Genomic DNA, 20,724 nt, shown 5'->3' on the forward strand with positions numbered 1-20,724 from the left:
ATTTATATCTTTTCGCTTTTAACTGATCGAATACTATACTTGTTGAAATTTGTACCACACACTATAAACACACACACATACATGCACATAGTCAAACACACACACACACACACACACACACACACACACATACACACACACACACACACACACAGGTATGCATGATATATGTGTATATAAATATACACGTATCTAATACACACATATTCGCCCTCACACACGCCCATATATATTACTGTATCGACTTGATTATGGATATTATCTACCACCGGTCCCAATGCTATTCCTTGCATTGTTGCTGCTTTCAAATGATGCCACTCCGCTAACAAGGTGGGCAGACCATTTTCCCCTGATCGGAACAACCAGTTCATCACAGGGTTATTATCCAAAGAAAAAACAAAAAAAACGCACAGCTTGTTCAGGAATGGAAACCATGATCTTGTGATCGTAAGCGCAACACCCTAACCACCTGTCCACACACACAAACACACACACACTCACAAACACACACGCAGATATTCATATTACACGCACATATACAGATATAATAAAAATAAATAAATGCACCCTTTTAAAGCCTAGCCAGGCTCATGGGCCCGGTTTCCCGGTTCCTATGGCGCATGTGTTCCCCAGCTGGACGGGACGCCAGTCCATCGCAGCGTTACTCATTTTTGCCAGCTGAGTGGACTGGAGTAACGTGAAATGAAGTGTTTTGCTCAAGAACACAACGCGTCGCCCGGTCCAGGAATCGAAACCACAATCTTACGATCATGGTGCTGATACCCTAACCACTAAGCCACGCGCCTCCACATATACAGATATACATATTATATTACATGCACACACACACACACACACACACACACACACACACACACACACACACACACACACACACACACACACACACACACACACACACACACACACACACAGAGAAAGAGAGGAAGACAGAGATTCTCTATGAAGCTACACATAGTAACAATTTTATTGTGGATATCGGCAAGTTGAATGCTTCTCAGTGACTAACAGTCAGTATCACAGTATCGTCTCGAGATCTCAGACTGTCCGAGGATTCCTTTCCGAGATGGAACTACTGGTCACTGTGAGACCTTGAACTTTCTATTACCCACCCCTAGTTCATACATACACGCATAAATACATATGCGAAAAATACACACACATATATTATATATAAGCGCAGGGATGGCTTTGTGGCCTGAGATTTGCTAAGCAACTATGTATTTACAGGTCCAGTCGAAATGCGCGATACTTTAGCCAAGTGTCGTCCTTCTATTATAATCCCGAGTCGACCAACGCTTTGTGCATGAATCTTATTGGGGGGAAACTGTGTGGAAGCCATCGTATGTGTGTGTATGTGTGTATGTGTGTGTGTGGGCGTGCGTGGGGGCGTGTGCGTGTGCGTGTGTGTCCCACTGTTTGACATTTGTTGTCTCGTTTGATGCTTTGTAAGTTAACGTTTTAGGAAAAAAAATAAACAAAACAAAGCAAAACAACAACAACAACAAAAACAACAACAGAAAAGACCCCCCAGGAATGATAGAATATGTACTAATGTTTATAATGTATATACTGGCGGTGATTTGTCCGACGAAACCTTTCAAGGTGGTGTCCCACTATGGCCGCAGTCCAATGACTCAAACAAACGAATATATCTCAGCACACACTCATGTATACACTTACACACGCACGTATGTATTTATCTATGAACGAATGTATGTATGTATGTATATGTATGTATGTATGTATGTATGTATGTATGTATGTATGTATGTATGTATGTATGTATAATTATATATATATATATTATATATATATATCTATATATTATATATATATATTATATATATGGATGTATCTGTGTGTGTGTGTATCTACACAAGCGCGCGCTCTACGTAATCGAACACAATCACAAATATATGCAGATTAGATTGGTGCCTGATCATTCTGCGAAGAGCACGCAAACCTACGCAAGCGTTTAGGCCAACGCTCCAGTTTAGTAGTAACATCTTGGTTAGCTCACATGTAGGTGGGTGGCGTTCACTGAACGAATATAAACATAAGGATCGAATTCTGTCGTTCGACTTCGCTCTTCTCTTTCTCCCTCAATAAAAATATCACAATCACTGCTTCTCTTCCTATTCCCCACTCCCCCTCCTTCTCTCGCTGTTTCCTTCTCTCTCTTTCTCTCTCTCTGTGCTACTTCGTCTTTCCTTCATTGACTCCGACGCCGCAGCCGGTCGACTGATTGGCGTGCTTGCCTAGGACTTTCGTACAGCTCCGAAGAAAACAAAAACAAACAAACAAACAAAAACAAAAAATTAAAATAAAATTAATTTTACTCTCACAAAGTGATATTTCGAGACGAAAGAACAAAGGGAGCAACAGTGAAGAATCATACAAAGATATATAAATATATATATATATACATATATATACATTTAAAGATTGTTATGGAACAACTAGGAGAATTTCGAAGAAGACTATGGAACTAAAACGAATTATATTTAAAAGGCAACAGTATCTTGTATACATTTTTGAAAACGGGTGGTGTTGAAAGAAAGAAAAATAAAAAAAAAACGTAATAAATGATTAAGAGGAATAACTAAACAAGTAACGTACTTCTTTATGAATACCCGGAATAATAATAATAATAACAACAACAACAACAATAATAATAATAATAATAATAATAATAATAATAATAATAATAATAATAATAATAATTATAATCTCGTCCGATATCCAGCGAAAGATCGAGAAAACTTCGGAAATTACTCCTCGATTCAGTAAAAGTCCAAAAAAAATACTTAAAAGAGGAAAAATAGAAAACGATAAACGGCAACTAAAAAGATCTGACTAAAATATACAAGGACACAACAATTAGTAATTTTAAAAAGGAGAGTCAAAAAAAGGCAGGAACATTTAAATTGTCCAAGTGAGTAAACATTTACGTTAATCTTTTTTCTTTGTATTTTCGCCTTTCTTACTTGTTTTGTTTCGTCACTTTAGTTATGACATTGACCACTGATCGATCAACCGATCTGTCACTTAATCAATCAATCAATCAATCAATCAATCATTCACTCACTCACTCACCCAATCAATCAAATAATCAATCGTTATTATATGACATGTCAGAGCAGACGAACTGTGTTTTAACCTTGTTGGTGAACTGAATCAATTTAATCGAAGGCAATCATTGACGAAGACAAGGACAAACTGGGTGTACACACACACACACACACACACACACACACACACACACACACACACCACACACACACACACACACACACACACACACACACACACACACACGCACCCTTCTCACTAATACACATACGCACACAAACTCTCTCTCATACCCACACACGCAGACACACACACACACAAATACACACTCACACACACACAATAACACAGACAGACACACGCGCACACACACACACACACACACACACACACACACACACACACACACACACACACACACACCACAAACACACAAACACAACACGTACAAGGAATTTCAAAACAACGCACCTTTACAGATGTTATATACATTCTATATACATACTATATACAAAATCTATACACATGCTACATATATTCCACACACACACACACACACACACACAATATACACCTCGCTATACACTTCATACACACTACTTGTATGTCCACTCGTCATATACAACCCTTTCCCCTACGCACATTCAATAGATTATACACGCGTGCACATACACCGAAATTGTACATTTTCTGAAATGTACATAACAAAACACGACACACGTATATACGTACGTAAAAAAAAATGTCCACACAAAACGCAAGTATACACAGATAGTCACGCATTAGCACACACCCAGAAATTATACAAACCCACCCACACATATTGCACTCCAACATATAGCAGGGAGTGGTTCTACAGGGAAGATGAATGTTTCGAGCGAAGCATGAACACAATTAAATATGTTGGTATGTAACTGCGATCGAATTTGCACGCGCGCGCGCGCACACACACGTACACACACACACACTTATACATACACACACATACACATGTATATACATATATACATACATATACATACATATATATATGCATGTATATATGTATGTATGTATGTATGTATGCATGAATGTACATGTGTATATAATATATATATATATATTTTATATAAGGGCTTAGTAAAATAAATTACTTTGCCACATACTGAACTCATTAGAAATAGCAGCTAAAGAATTTCTTCAGCTATTTCTAATACTTAAAGAAGATCTCTCTCAGATAGTGTTTGCCTAAACTAACTCACAAAAGTAGGGGGAAAAACATAAAAAATCAAGTGCAAAGGTTATTTGAGAACGTACGTTTCTAGATTAGTCAATTCGACATTTTTTCTTTCTTCACTCAGAATTCCTTGAATCGGATTTGGGAACACTTAAAGTCGGGAGCATACTCTTTCGGCTTCTAATCACCTATAGAATTCTGCTCGAACTAAAAGTGCTATCAATTCGAATATGCAAGCAAGAATTTCAAATAGCTGAAGAAATTTCTTTAGCTGCTATTTCTAATGAGTTCAGTATGTGGCAAAGTATTTATTTTACTAAGCCCTTATATATAATGTAATATTTTGAATTCGCCTATAATGGTCCCTTACATACTGAACACTTGGTGAAACTGATTAATAATATTAATTTTACCCTCAATTGTTGAAAATATATATATATATATATATATATATCTATATATTATATACACACACACATACATACATACTACCTATATATATATATATATATATATATATATATATATATTATATATATATATGTAAATATATAATGCACACGCATTTAGAGGAACTGTATACGCACACACACACACGCATATGCATGTATGTATGTATGTATGTATGTATGTATGTATGTATGTATGTATGTATGTATGTGTATTAAAGTTCATTTGTGTATCCGTATGGGTATATACGTTAATATGTCTGCAGCTATAAAGTTTTTAGAATATCTGAATGTGTATAATTTATTTGCGTGTGAGTATGTGCGCGTAGGTTTGCATACAACAAATTAGATTTAATCAATTGCTTCTACGTGTGTGAGCGTGTGTGTATATATATAAATGTGTGTGTGTATATATATATATATATATATATATATATATATTATATGCATGTATGTATATAAATGTATACGTATTTATATATTGTGAGTGCATAATGTAGATACAAGTACATCCATTAATGAATGAATTTGCTTGTATAATATGTATGTATGTATGTATGTATGGATGTGATGGATGGATGGATGGATGGATGGATGGATGGATGGGTGGGTGCATGCATGCATGGATGTACAGGCCCCTTAGTTCAACATCGCACCAGGATCCTTGGGTGACATTGAATGTGGGCTTCATCGGATTCAATTCTGAGATGTCCTGCTCGGGTCATGCGCACTGTTCCTCCTGAATGTCATACGAAAAAAATGACATACGAAAAAAAATGTACACACTCTATTCAAATACATATACATATGTGTAGAAATATGTGTATGCTATTAACGTATATACTTACGCGCGCGCACGTCCTCATCCACACAGACACATATGGTCTAGTGGTTAAGTCCATGATGATCATCAGGACGTGTGCTCGATCTCTGGACTAGGCAGAATGTGATGTTCTTCAACAGGGCACTTCATTTCAACGCCTTAAAGGATCTTTAGTTAAACAAGTCAACCCCAGGACTTATTTTTTAAAACCTGGTACTTATTCTATCGTATATTTTTGCCGAAGCGCTAATCCGGTTGTCAAGCGGTGATGAGGTGACAACACCAAGCACACACACAAACATCCATACATAATATATACTATATATATATATATATATATATATATATATATATATATATATATATATATATATATATATATATATTTATATTATATTTTTATTCCTTCTCGAGCCATGCCTGGCTAATAAGCGCCGGTTTCCCGGTTTCCTTGGCGTATAAGTTCCCTACCTGGACGGGACGCCGGTCCGTTGCAGGTGAGCTACAAGATGCAGGAGGAAAGAGTGAGAGAAAGTTGTGGCGAAAGAGTCAGCAGAAGTTCGTCATTACCTTCTGCCGGAGCCGCGCGGAGCTTGGTGTTTCGCTCATAAACACACACATCGCCCGGTCTGAGATTCGAACCCGCGGCCCTCGACCGCGAGTCCACTGCTCTAACCACTAGGCCATTCTCTCTCTCTCTCTCTCCTCTCTCTCTCTCTCTCTCTCTATATATATATATATATATATATATATATATAATATATGTATATACATATACACACACACACACACACACACACAGCACATACATATATATATATATTACGCGAGAAAGAAGCAACAGAATGGATAGGTTTTTAGTACAATCGTTTCATACAAGGACAGGCTTTATTAAAAGTTGTAAAAATTACAGCATATAAACGTGTCCCGTACTCATCAGCTAAATACATGTGAGTTCTCTAGACATCCTATGGTTGAGGCTATACTCATAAGTAATGTACATAATTAAGTAACATAAACAGATTTCAAAGTTCATTTAAGTTCTTTAAAGATGATGTACAGTCTTATCACAGAATTTTAAAAGTTCTAATAGCATCACAGAGAAGGTGACCTAATCCATAGAGCACATATGAATTCCAGAGATATGATGAGGATTACATACTCACAGAAGACAAATTATCCATTGTTAATCACAACGAGGTGGGTCTCAATTCCTGCTTATTAGCATTACAGAGAGGGTGATTAATCCTTTGTAAAGATGCACATTTCCAATGGTGTAGATGTAAGTTTCCAGAGAAATGAAGAGGATTTCATATTCGGGAGTCACAGGCGATAAATTTATCAATGGTTGAACACAATGACACTTTATATGCTGTAATTTTTACAACTTTTAATAAAGCCTGTCCTTGTATGAAACGATTGTACTAAAAACCTATCCATTCTTGTTGCTTCTTTCTCGCTTATATCACCCCACATTACTGTATTGTTAAAACAGTATAGTTTTTTTTGGTGCATCTAAGTTAGGTACCATATTCAAGTAAATTCATTTAAATTAACTTGAATCTTTATTGCTTTTTGTATATATATATATATATATATATAAACGACGGGCTTTTTTCACTACCAAATTCACTCACAATTTTTGGGTCGGTCCGAGGTTATAGTGGAAGACACTTGCCCAGAGTGCCATGTAGTGGGACTGAACCCGGAACCATGTGGTTGAGAAGCAAGATTCTTTGCCTGCGCCTGCATTTAGAATGTTTATATGGAAGTTCCCTTGGGTTCAAAGATGTTAGAGTCGAGAGGTTATGTCTGCCCCTGATTATAAAGGGTCCGAAAATAATGCGCGAAAGCATTGCACCATGTCATTGCACCCCCCCCCCCACACACACCACATACACACACATACTCATACACACACATCCGCACACACATAGACACACACTCCACATACACATACACACATGTGCAGGCGTGGCTGTGTGGTACCTTGGGCACGTGCCTTCTACTTCAGCCTTGTGAGTGGATCTGCATACAATAAATCTCTGAGTGGATCTGCATACAATAAAGCTGTTATTAGAGAGGTAAACGTCTTTGTTTTTGCTGACAGCCTTTCCAAATAAAATAATTTATCAGCGTTTCTATGATGAATATATACACTTTCCCTGAAATTTTGGAATGCCTTTACAAGCAGAACCAAAAAGCATAGAGAAAATAACCTTAATCCAAGAATACAGAGTACATGACTTGTGTACTTTCATCCATTCTTTACTCATACGGGACTGGATAGTATATAGAAAGCTCTTCAGGCTACAAGAGCGATTTCATCAACGATTTTTGCGCTCTATACTGATAATCAAATGGATGCACAAATTACTAGATTCTGAAGTGCTTGAGTGTGATGGTGTGGATGGCATTGAAACTGAAATTCCTCGTCTGGCCATCTGATAAAGGAATCTGATCAATGCATTTCCAAACGACTATTATATGGTGAGATAAAAGGAGCAAAGAGGCCGCAATGTAAACCAAAATTGCGTTTCAAAGATTTAATATTTAGCTCTCTGAAGAGTTCCATTATGGAAGAGTGATGCAGTGGACCGACCAAAGTGGAGGAGAAAAATCCGAGAAGATAATAAGCAGAAACGTGCACTGATAAAACGAGAGACAAGAAAGTGTTAGCATGAGCCTTCTCTCTTAACTCGGTGATATCTGCAACCGTATTTGGCTCTCCCAAGCTGGACTAGTTAGTTATAAGTGGAAGCGCGTATATAGGCCTCTACTAACTTTTCATAATTAGTCTGATGAATTAGCTTGTTCTGTTTGCAATGAGATCAACAGAAGTAAATTTAGGTTGACAATGTACAAGAAATGTCACAACAATTTCCAGCAGTCTTTACAGCAAAATCATGTTGTTTGTGTAAAAAAGTTTGCAAATCTCTAACCATCTGGTAATATTCAACTGTAAATATTCAGCTCCATATTGCCTGCGAGTTGGTGTCTGCGTGTATGTAACCCGTTAGTGCTGGTGTTGAGAAGAGTCATACTCGATTAACGAGTCGACAGCCATAATATATATATATATATATATATATATATTATATATATATATATATATATATATATATAAGATATATATATATATTATTATATATAATACATACATATACTGTGTGGTGTGTTTATTGTGTGTGTGTGTGTGTGTGTGTTTGGTATATATATATATATATATATACATATATATACATAACCAAACACAGAGACATGAATATACATACATACGTAGATAAATAGATAGATAGACAGATAGATAGATAGGTATGCACTGCTTCAAAGCGATAGGTCAACCCCTTTCTTGAAGTGGAAATAATTTCGAGAAATGAAGAATTTTTCTTATGTGCTATTTAATGTACCCTTATTCGTCTCTATTGCTCAAATACATGTCATTTTCGTTTCATTTATGCAAATTACTTCCTCAGATAATCAGATTATCTTTACTGTAATGACATATCAATCTCGGAGAAACTTTGATACTTGAGATTATCTCTTCTTATTTGGAATTGCTTCCAATTTTCACCAAAGAATTGGCTTACTTTATAGAAACGGAGATAATTTCAATAAATCAGGCTTTTATTTTGCATGTCATTTAATATAATCTTTTCCGTCTTTATTTAAATCAAAACACATTCTACTGAGCACTCATTGGTCATTTCCGCTTCACACACACACACACGCGCGCGCGCGCCTAATTTCCTTTTCTTCACTGAGAAAACAACGCGCCAGAAAGCAGGATCTGGCGCCAGTCCTGCTTCTCCTCAGTTCAAAGATTTGAGCGAAGTTGACTCCAACACTGGGACCAACTTCGTGCAAACACGAAGACACGCAGGCAAAACGCAACTTCTCCAAATGGAAACCTTACCTGCTTTCATTGTGGTTTTGTGGCACGAAGCAAAGCGGGCCTTGCTGTCCGCTCAAGAAGACACATAGTAAATGATCCACAAGCACTCGAGTAAACTGAATCTTTAACTTGTTCCTTTTGCCGAAAGGTTTGCAAGGCACCAGTAGGTGGACATACATTTCCATAGAACATGATCATTGCTTTACTTTACTGAACCCTCATTTGTCGTTCACGTCGAGAGAATCCATCATATATATATATATATATATTATATATATATATATATATATACATATACTCTTTTACTTTTTTACTTGTTTCAGTCATTTGACTGCGGCCATGCTGAGCACCGCCTTTAGCAGAACAAATGGACACCAGGACTTATTCTTTATAAGTCTACTACTTATTCTATCGGTCTCTTTTGCCGAACCGCTAAGTTACGGGGACGTAAACACACCACCACCAGTTGTCAAGCGATGTTGGGGTGGGTGGGTGGGGGTGCAAACACAGACACACAAACATATACACACATACATATATATATATACATATACTACGGGCTTCTTTTGAGTTTCCGTCTGCCAAATCCATTCACAAGGCTTTGGTCGGCCCGAGGCTATAGTAGAAGACACCTGCCCAAGGTGCTACGCAGTGGGACTGAACCCGGAACCATGTAGTTGCCAAGCAAGCTACTTACCATACGCTACTCCTGTGCCTATATATATATATATATATATATATATATATATACTAGCTTAAAAGCCGCCTTATCGAGCGGCTTTTAAGCTGGCTCCTGTGGCGGGTTCTTCATTAAGCTTTGGGCCCAACAATGACACTTCATGCATTGAGTACATATCAAATTTTATTAAACTTGACCAATATGTTTCAAGCAATGAGCAATTTTCATTGAAACAATGATATGATTTGTCGACTTTGATCTTATTGCAAAGCTGCATGACAAACAACCTCTTTTGTCTTCCCATTCGGGAGTCAGTACAATTTTGTTTTCTATCTAACCTCTTTCTTTCTCTCCCCGTCTCTTTCTGTTGATTGTTTTCAACCATCACCATATCCAGTACCACCAACATCGCCGCCACAACTGCAATACACACACCATTCAGACTTCTGATGCCACCGCCATCAATACCTTTCACTTCGCCGCCTTCCCCTCCGTCACCATCACTACTGGTTGCACATCGCTTACTCTCACTTCATCCCTCACCACCTCGGCTTCTCTCCACCATCATTATCATCACCGCCGCCTCCGCTTCTATCACAACTACAGCTCATACTATTACTATCACCCCATTACCATCACAAAAAGGCTAAATGTATACTCTTTTACTCTTTTACTTGTTTCAGTCATTTGACTGCGTCCATGCTGGAGCACCGCCTTTAGTCGAACAAATGGACCCCAGGTCTTATTCTTTGTAAGCCTACTACTTATTCTATCGGTCTCTTTTGCCGAACCGCCAAGTTACGGGGACGTAAACACACCAGCATCGGTTGTCAAGCGATGTTGGGGGGGAGAAACAGAGACACACAAATACACACACACACACACACACACACACACACACACACATATATATTATGACTTCTTTCAGTTTCCGTCTACCAAATTCACTCACAAGGAGGCTACAGTAGGAGACACTTGCCGAAGGTGCCACGCAGTGGGACTGAACCCAGAACCATGTGGTTGGTAAGCAAGCTACTTACCACACAGCCACTCTTGCGACTGTGTTCGTTCAGTATGTTACTTCAGCATTAGTTCAGTGTTCAGTCTCTCTTTCTCTCACATACCCACTCTTTCTCTCTTTCTTATTATTACTCCCACTGCCACCATCAACACTACTACTTTTAATAAAAACATCAACTCTCCCTAAATTTCTTTGCCTCTCTTTTTCCCCCTCTCTTTTTCTTTCCCTCTCACCGTCTCTATGCCGGCTATTACTCTCACCCCAAAATGAACAATAGTAAAAGGGTTAATGAGTAGTGAGTGAGGGTGTCGAAGTGTGACACACTGACACACAGAAATAAGTTTTCGCATTTATTATATTAGATATATATATATACATGTACATACATATGTAGGCTTATGGTTTGACGTCACAACTATCCTGAGAACTGAAATCTTACCTTCATGTATTAGGCAACTAGAATCCGGACCAGTCTACTATGTCTCAGATATCCATATAACTTGCTTTCATACATACATACTTACTTGTATTTACACATATGCATACATGCAATATACACAAAACACATATTCATATATTAGAATGTGTCGGTTTCAGGAAGGGCATCAGCGCTTAGAATACTGTTTGCACTTTGACACGTCTTGTTCAAACCATGCAAGTCTGGAAAGAGCAGACGTCAAAACGACGATACTGGTGACGATGAGTTCGATAACGATGATGATGATGATGATGTTGATTACAATTTCGATACATAGTCATGGAAACAGACATTCGCAGATAGACATATGAACATACATTACGCAGATGCACACACACACACACACACACACACAACACACACACTCAATCACACACACATACACACATACAAACTACTCACACACACATACGCACATATACACCACACGCACATATACACCAAAGCACACCACACATACACACGCACATACACGTACACATACACACACAAACTACTCACACACACACGCTTGCACACGCGAACACACACACACACACCACATTAACACATACACGCATAAACCGTTCACACACACGCATACAACACGTGCGCACCCACAAACACACACACATACACACACGAACACACGTGCGCGCACAGACACACACACACACACCACACATACACACCACACATACACACCACACACACATACACGCACAAACCACTCACAAACACGCACACAACGCGCGCGCGCGCCCACAAAAACACACACGCACACACACAGGAACACACACACACACACACAGAGGAACACATGCACACACATACACAGCACGCACAAACCCTACAACGCATGGAACACATATACGAGGGAGTGCTGCTTAAAAGTTCCTGGCTTTGGGTAAAAGAAAATACAGGCGGATTAGTTAATTATGATTTTATTCAGCATATTCGGATCTTTTCCTTTTGAACGGCAGATGTCAACACAATTTCTAGTTAACTAAACACTTTTAATCTTCGTATACTGGTAGAATGTGTTTATAAAACATCATTTTCTCTTGGTTTTATTGAGAAAATCCTATAGTTTGTAAGATATTTCGTCAGAAAATCCGAGCATTTCAGCAATTTTAACCAATCGATTACCTCCATTCAACTAAAATCATTTGCTGCGTCTAAAACTGAAACAACATCCTGGAACTAACCCTAAACCTCCCCCCGCTAACCCTAACCCTAATTTTTTTTCTTAATTGTTGAATTAATTTAATTCTATTGCTTTAGTTTTTTTTTACACGCGTAACAATTAAATTAATTTAACAATTAAGAAAAAAAAATTAGGGTTAGGGTTAGGGGGAGGTTTAGGGTTAGTTACAGGATGTTGTCTCAGTTTTAGACGCAGCAAATGATTTTAGCTCAAAAGAGAGCATAGGATTGGTTAAAATTCGAAAAATTAAACTACGTTAAACAAACAAATTACAATTTTCTCAAGAAAGCCAAGAGAAAAAAATGTTTTATTTTGACACATTCTACCAGTATACGAAGTTTTAAAGTGGTCTGCCGTTCAAAAGGAAAAGATCCGCATATTCCCCTTTGGTGTTTCTAAGCCCTGTAAATGAACTCAGAAGGTCGGGCCTCCAAGCGGACCTTTCGCAAGAGTCTTCAAGCCAGGAACTTTTTCAGCACCCTTTCATAACCATTGCTTAGAAATTGCAGCCTTCGAACTTGCAGAACTGAAATAGTTCATGAGGGGAATGACACATTATTGAAATAAAACGTCAAAGTCCTTTTTTGTTCTCTGCTTATTTTAGCGGTTGATTTATTGTTATTTTATGTCCTCGAACTCCTGTAAGAAATGTCGTTCATACGTTCATATATCTATATGCTTATTCATTCACGCTCTCATTCGTTTACAACCCACTCTTTCATGTTCTCGTTCGTTTACACACCTGCTCTGTTTCACACTCGCACTTGATACTAGTGTTTCGGTTGAAACGCTTTCCAAGTAGTGTGTGTATGTGTGTGTGAGTGTGTGTGAGTGTGTGTGTGAGTGTGTGTGAGTGTGTGTGTGTGTATATATATATACATATTCATATGTATATATAATATATACATATTCATATCTGTTACGTGTACTTATGTGTGTATCTGTATATCAATCCATCTGTCTGTCTGTATCCCCATATACATACAGATGTGTGTGTGTGTATAAATATATATATACATACAACATACATACACACATACATACATACATAATACATACATATATATATATATATATATATGGTTCAAACGTATAGAAAACAAAAGACACAGGTGTGGGAACAACAAGAACCAGATGTATTAGTTTGACACGCGGGAATATATATAAATTGTATGTATATACACACACACACACACATACATATATATAATATATATATATATATATATATATATATATAGATATAATATTTTATATATATATATATTATGTGTGTGTGTGTATATAGTCAAATCGAATAAACGAACATTAAAAATAACAATAACGAAAAACGAGAGGACGTGCATATTGAATGTATTAGTTTGACGCTCGGCAAAAAGAATGCTTTTGACATTTCGAGTATTGCTCTTCGTCGGAAAGGAAAACAGAAAAGTCCCAAAAAAGGGAAATCTCACCAACAGCAGGTATGCTGTTATAAATATACGTACACACACGCACACACGTACACACATACACACGTACACATACACACACACACACACGCATCAACACATATGTATGTATGTATATATATATACTATATATATATATATTATATATATATATAAATTCAAAAAGCACATTAAATACAGGACATCACCAACGATGAAAAATACGTAAACACACGAGAGATAAGTACAGGATATGATACCAAAAGAAGCTAACTCGCTCGTCAGTTGTCAGTGTCTATAGAGGAAAGAATTGTTTCTTTTTATTTGTGCACCTCGTCTGTTTGACTGAGCTGCAGTTCTGGATCAAGCGCAGACCGAGGCGGGACGCCTAGCACCTAGAGTGTCGTCAGGCGCCCACAGTCCTCTATCAGTCGGGCAATGTAGTCGGTGGAAATTCCACTCTGGCATTCTATAGATGTTTAGTGGCGGTCTAGTGCGATGATGTTCTTGGGGAGACTCTGGGCGTCGACGAGAATCAGCTGACTGGTCTGTTCTGGAGGACTTTCGGTCTGGAGTCCATGGATAATTTCCTGAAATCCTTGACCTCGTGGGCTACCGGGAGCATTACCAGTTCAGAATAAACTCCACAGGCATTAAAGTACCGTCGACCGGGCTTACCCGAGATGTGCGCAGTGTGACGAAACTCTTTTGCACGCTCTCGTGTAGTGCCAAAGCATTGCTAACCTGTGGGATTATGTCGAACACTTGGGATTATGTCGAACATGTGTAGGGGGGATCCGGCTGCTAGCTGAATCCATTGTGAAGATTGTCCTGCCTCCTTCCTATGGTCGGGAAGAGCAGGCAATATTTATTTGTTTGGTAGCTTTAGCGACTGATGCTGTGTGGTGGACCAGATTGAAAGGGCTGAAGACAGATACTTTCTTCATTGGTCAAGCCCTCATAAATTTTTTCAAGTTTCAGTTGAAATGGAAAGTGAGGGTAGAAAAGGAAGTGCTGCTTCCCAGCAATTTTGTTGAAAGGTGAGTGAATGTTGCACGAATGATCCCAGTGAACGGGTTTACTTTAAGTATGAGCCTGTAAATTGAAAGAAAATGATGTGGAGGAAGCACTTGCTTTAATGGTCAGGATGACCGTGGTTTTGTGGGGTTTTCATCGTTAGTATTTATTTTATAATAATTTTTCTACTTTTTACACTCTTCGTTATGCAACCCCATATTGTATTGTCCAGTACCGTCATCAAGGTTGTTTTTTATTTACCTCAGTGGTAAATAAAGAAAGCATTATTATAAATGACACATCACTTTAAGTATGCATTGTCACACTGAGTGAACTTACGATAGGATCTAACGAAGGACTTATTTAAACAATTACGTGACGAGGCGTATTTTACACCTTGTAGACATATTGGAAACACCTAGTGATTGCTTGATTTGTGTGTCAAGGACGGCTAGGACTTGACAACTACAAGTACGAAGAAATGGAAAAACACCAATACCAGAAACGAGAGATAGATAGATAGATAGAGAGAGAGAGAGAGAGGAGAGAAAAAGAGAGAGAGGGAGAAAGAGAGAAAGAGAGCTCATAGTGCAAATGATCTGTGATTTAAAAGAGGAGGTTTGCCTGGTGAAAGCAATCGTGCTTGCCCATCAAGGACAATGGATATCATGGGACCAAGCACTCGAGCGCCTATTATCTTGGAAAGAACTCTGAAACACTGGCCAGAGAAGAGTGTCCTTCGTCCTTCGTGCAGTCGCTGACCTCTGGCCAATGCCATATACGGAACATAGAAGAGCCATCCTGCAAGCAGTGCAGAGCAACTCTTTGTACCCTGTAACACATTTTGACGGGATGCCCTTGGACACTGGGAGAAAGCCGATACAAGTAGAGTCTTGACAAGATATTTGCATAAGTCTCCAAGTGGACTCATCTACAAAAGGTGAAGACTGATAAAAACTCCAAAAGGTATCAAATTTCTAATGGAAAGCGACAAAGCTCTCAAGACGAACGCAATGGCTGGCGACTGGTTTTCTATTTTGCGTTCAAACTCAGACTGAGAGATTCAAGCGGACCTGAAGGGCAGACATGTCTTTCCAGAGGTGATAGTGGTAAGATCACTCCGATCAGACATGTGTCTGCTCTCCAGAAGTACAAAAGCAATCATCGTGGTCGAACTCACAGCGTCCTGGGAGGACATACTCGATATTCCCCATCATGTAAAGAAAACGAAATATCAAGACTTAGTCGATGTGTTCCTTGTCAAGGGATAGCATGCGGCCTCATTGATCAATGAAGTTGGCTGGCGAGGATTTTTAGTAAGATCGGTGCTCTATTTCATAGAGAAGATAGGTTAAAAACGCAAATAACAGAAAAAAGCCATCTAGGAGATCAATATTTTACAAGTGAAACAAATATTTGACACGTCAGATATGCCATTAGAAATTACTCTTTTACTTGTTTCAGTCATTTGACTGTAGCCACGCTGGAGCACCGCCTTTAGTCGAGCAAATCGACCCCAAAACTTATTCTTTGTAAGCCTAGTACTTATGCAATCGGACTTTTTGCCGAACCGCTAAGTTACGGGGACGTAAACACACCAGCATCGGTTGTCAAGCGATGTCGGAGTGACAAACACAGACACACAGAATATACACACACATACACATATATTCATATACATATATTACGACGGGCTTCTTTCAGTTTCCGTCTACCAAATCCACTCACAAGGCTTTGGTCGGCCCGAGGCTATAGTAGAAGACACTTGCCCAAGGTGCCACGCAGTGGGACTGAACCCGGAACCATGTGGTTCGTAAGCAAGCTACTTACCACACAGCCACTCCTACGCCTATACTAGGAACTTTTTTGAAGATCGTGACGGTTCGTACGATTTATATGAAGTCCCTAAAGTACAAGTTGAAACCATTGATGACACTTATGAAAGCAAACATCAAACCCCAATCCGGCCATTTGAGTTAAAAAAAAAATTTTTTTTTAAAGTTGGTAACACTAGTGTAGACCAGAAAGATCCTACTCTAATCATGGAATGGATTCCTGATATTCTACCAAAATCTCACATGAGAGAATTACGAATAAAATTTGAATACGGACATCAAAGAAATGGACATGTAGAGCACAGGTTGATAGCCGCTACTTCACCTGAGATTCCAGTACAGACTATTCTGTCCTGGAATATTTTGCTGAATATGTTTCAGCAAAACATATTAAGCAACACTATTAATAAATTAAAAAAAAAAACATAAAAATAAACAAGCTTTTCACGGTTTTATAGATATTTCAGAATTATTATGCTATGATGCTAGGTGTTTCCATTATTTTGTTCAACCCCTGTGTGTGTATTTCAGCACGACGTGTATTTATAGTGAATGTATAATGAAATGTGGAAATTGATTTAAAATCTGTTCTCAGCATATTGGCATAGCAATAAATTTTCTTTTGCCCTTGTTTACAGTTGTGTGTGTGTGTGTGTATATATATATATATATATATATATATATATATATATATACACACACAACTTATAAACAAGGGCAAAAGAAAAATTATAAATATATATCTATATATATATATATATTAATCCAAACAAGAAACTTTTGTACATAGGCATCCTTGTTTAAGATCTAAGAAAAATTACGTTGCCTGTGTACACAAACAGATACCTGACTTACTTGACTCATACCTACATGCATAGAAACACGATGGCTTGAAACACGTTTTCAAGCATTGCCATCGCCCGATCAAAAATTCCACACATGCGAAGACTACGACTAGCCATTTTTGTGATGGTCTTAATTCTTTTTTTCTTTCCCATGCGATGCCTGTGCGGATGAATTTTTTAGCGGGGAAAGGATTTACACAAATCCAATCCCACTCTCTGATCTGAACATGGGCAACATAAATGCTAGGTCTGATAAGAAATTGAAGCTTCAGTTCAAATAGTAAATTAACTGACTGCAACAATATTCAGGGAAATTAGTCAACTGTCTCCAACAAAATTTCCTATCATGATTGTGATAACCAAGACATGTAGATATCACTTTTTTATGCTGAGTTTTCGTGCTATTGAAAAGGTTTGCAGGATTTAGATTACAAGTAACCTGATCGACACCCTAGGCCTCAGCATCATATTGTGTGTGTGTGTGTGTGTGTGTGTGTGTGTGTGTGTGTGTGGTGTGTGTGTGTGTGGTGTGTGTGTGTGTCTGTGGTGTGTGTGTGAAGTTACCGGCTACTTCAGGGCTCTTAAAAATCCAACTGAATATATATATAATCTTATATATATATATATATAACACACACAACTTATAAACAGGGCAAAAGAAAAATTATATATATATATATATATATATATATATATAGTTAATCCAAACAAGAAAACACAGAAAAAAAGAGAAAAAAACAGCAACGCGAGGACGTGATCGTTATGCAACAATAACATACTACAAAGTATATTAAAGAGTTATGTCAATACTGTGTCGTACCTGTGTTGGCAGTGCGATTCGATCTCTTTTAAAAGTTACCTCTACAGATTTTCCATAGCCACCACTGAAAGTTACGACGTTTTCTACCAGTTGCCAGTAATGTATTTAATAAGTAAATTGGTTTATTCAATTGTGTTAAACCGCTAAATTTAGTGGCTATTTAAGCAATGTGATCGTGAATGGTTATTGGGTTGAATGTGGCATGAAGAAGGAGCAATAACTCCCGAAATATGCATATATAACCACTACCTATTTTTCTAGTTTCGATCGCATTGTTAATATAGACGCATTCTTACACGAAACGCCATAACTTTCGATGCTGGATCTAATTTCTATAGATAAATAGTTAGCATAACAATTCAATGACTGAAATAATCCAATGACTGAAACTAGTAAAAGAATAAAAGCATATGCGTATACATACTCAACATCTCGTATTGAGTATACTTATTCGGCTATTTGTAAAACTAAACGCGCGCGCACACACACACACACACACACACACACACACACACGCACACACACACACACACACGCACACACACACACACACACACACACAAACACACACACACACACGTACACAGACACACTTAATCATACATACATATATGACTAGATTAAGATTTCTCTTGTGCTTACTAGTGTGTATTTGTGTACATAATTATCATTGATTACGCAGAAAATGGAGTGAGAGGATTGGTGAGATCGATGCTGGTCAGATTGAACTCGTGTTAAGATGACACATTGCCACATCCTCCATTTATCCAACCAGGTGGCCATTTACACATCGATTTGTAAATAATATTGTCGTCGGTGTCAAGGTTTCAACAAGTCAACCACTGCTTCTAAAATCCCCCCTGTCTCTCTCCCTCTCTCTTTATATATATATATATATATATATATATATATATATTATATATATATATATATATATATATATTCCTTCTTTCTTTCCTTTCCTGAGCGTCCAATAACACTATAATAACACTATACTTGTTCCACGTCCTCGCGTTGCTGTGTTTTCTCTTTGTGTTTTCATGTTTGGATTAACTATATATTATATATATAAATAAATATATACTTATACGCTATATCCGCTTAATGTTGACAGTCGGAAAAAGGGTATTCAATACTAAATTTTATATTAATAATATATTTTATTGTTGCTTAAAGACCCTGCGCAATCAGTGGTGAAATTCAGAGTAGAAAGAGACTAACTTGACCAAAATGGAATATATATATATATATATATATATATATATATATATATATATATATATATATATATATATATGCATTCTTTTATCGCCTTGGTTCAGTCGTTATACTGCGACCATACTGAGGCACCGCCTCGAAGTTTTTAGCCGAACAAATCGACCCCAGTACTTAGTGTTTTTTTAAGCTTGATACTTATTCTATCGGTGGGTTTTTGCTAAGTTACGAGGATGTAAACAAACCAACACCGGTTGCAAGTGGTATTAGGGGACAAAAGCACGCACGCACGCGCGCGCATACACACACTCACAGACACACACACACACACACACACATACACACACACACATACACACACACACACACACACACACACACACACACGCACGCACACACATATACGATGGAAGTTTTTCAGTTACCGTCAAACAAATCTACTCGGTACTAAGATATAGTAGAAGATATTTGCCGAAGATGCCGTGCAGTGGGACTGAACTCAGAACCATGTGGCCGGGATACAAACTTCTTACCCTATAGCCATGCCTGCGTGTGCATTACTAAACAATCTTGTATATGGTCTATCATTATTTGACCTTGGCCTTCAAAAATAATTTGACCGGCAATTTAATAATGCCGTGTGTCTGTTTACGTGGAGGTAATTAGGGATCAAATGATATATTGTAGTATATCATTCAACAATCATCATTTTCCTTTCA

General features: G+C 37.9%; 1 protein-coding gene across 3 annotated transcripts in view; it reads left to right on the plus strand.

Annotated features, from left to right (window-relative positions):
* The first annotated feature begins 2,224 nt into the window (after window positions 1–2,224).
* LOC115209833 (CRAL-TRIO domain-containing protein C3H8.02) overlaps window positions 2,225–20,724 on the plus strand; it is a 166,408-nt gene continuing 147,908 nt past the window's right edge. For 2 of the 3 annotated variants that reach the window (XM_029778396.2, XM_036501328.1), the window contains exon 1: window positions 2,225–2,959. The gene's annotated coding sequence lies outside the window, so the exon portion shown is untranslated. The remainder of the gene's footprint in view (window positions 2,960–20,724) is intronic. The other variant, XM_029778397.2, reaches the window with a different exon arrangement.

This window comes from Octopus sinensis, linkage group LG3 (assembly GCF_006345805.1).
Source record: "Octopus sinensis linkage group LG3, ASM634580v1, whole genome shotgun sequence".
Classification (NCBI taxonomy): domain Eukaryota; kingdom Metazoa; phylum Mollusca; class Cephalopoda; order Octopoda; family Octopodidae; genus Octopus; species Octopus sinensis.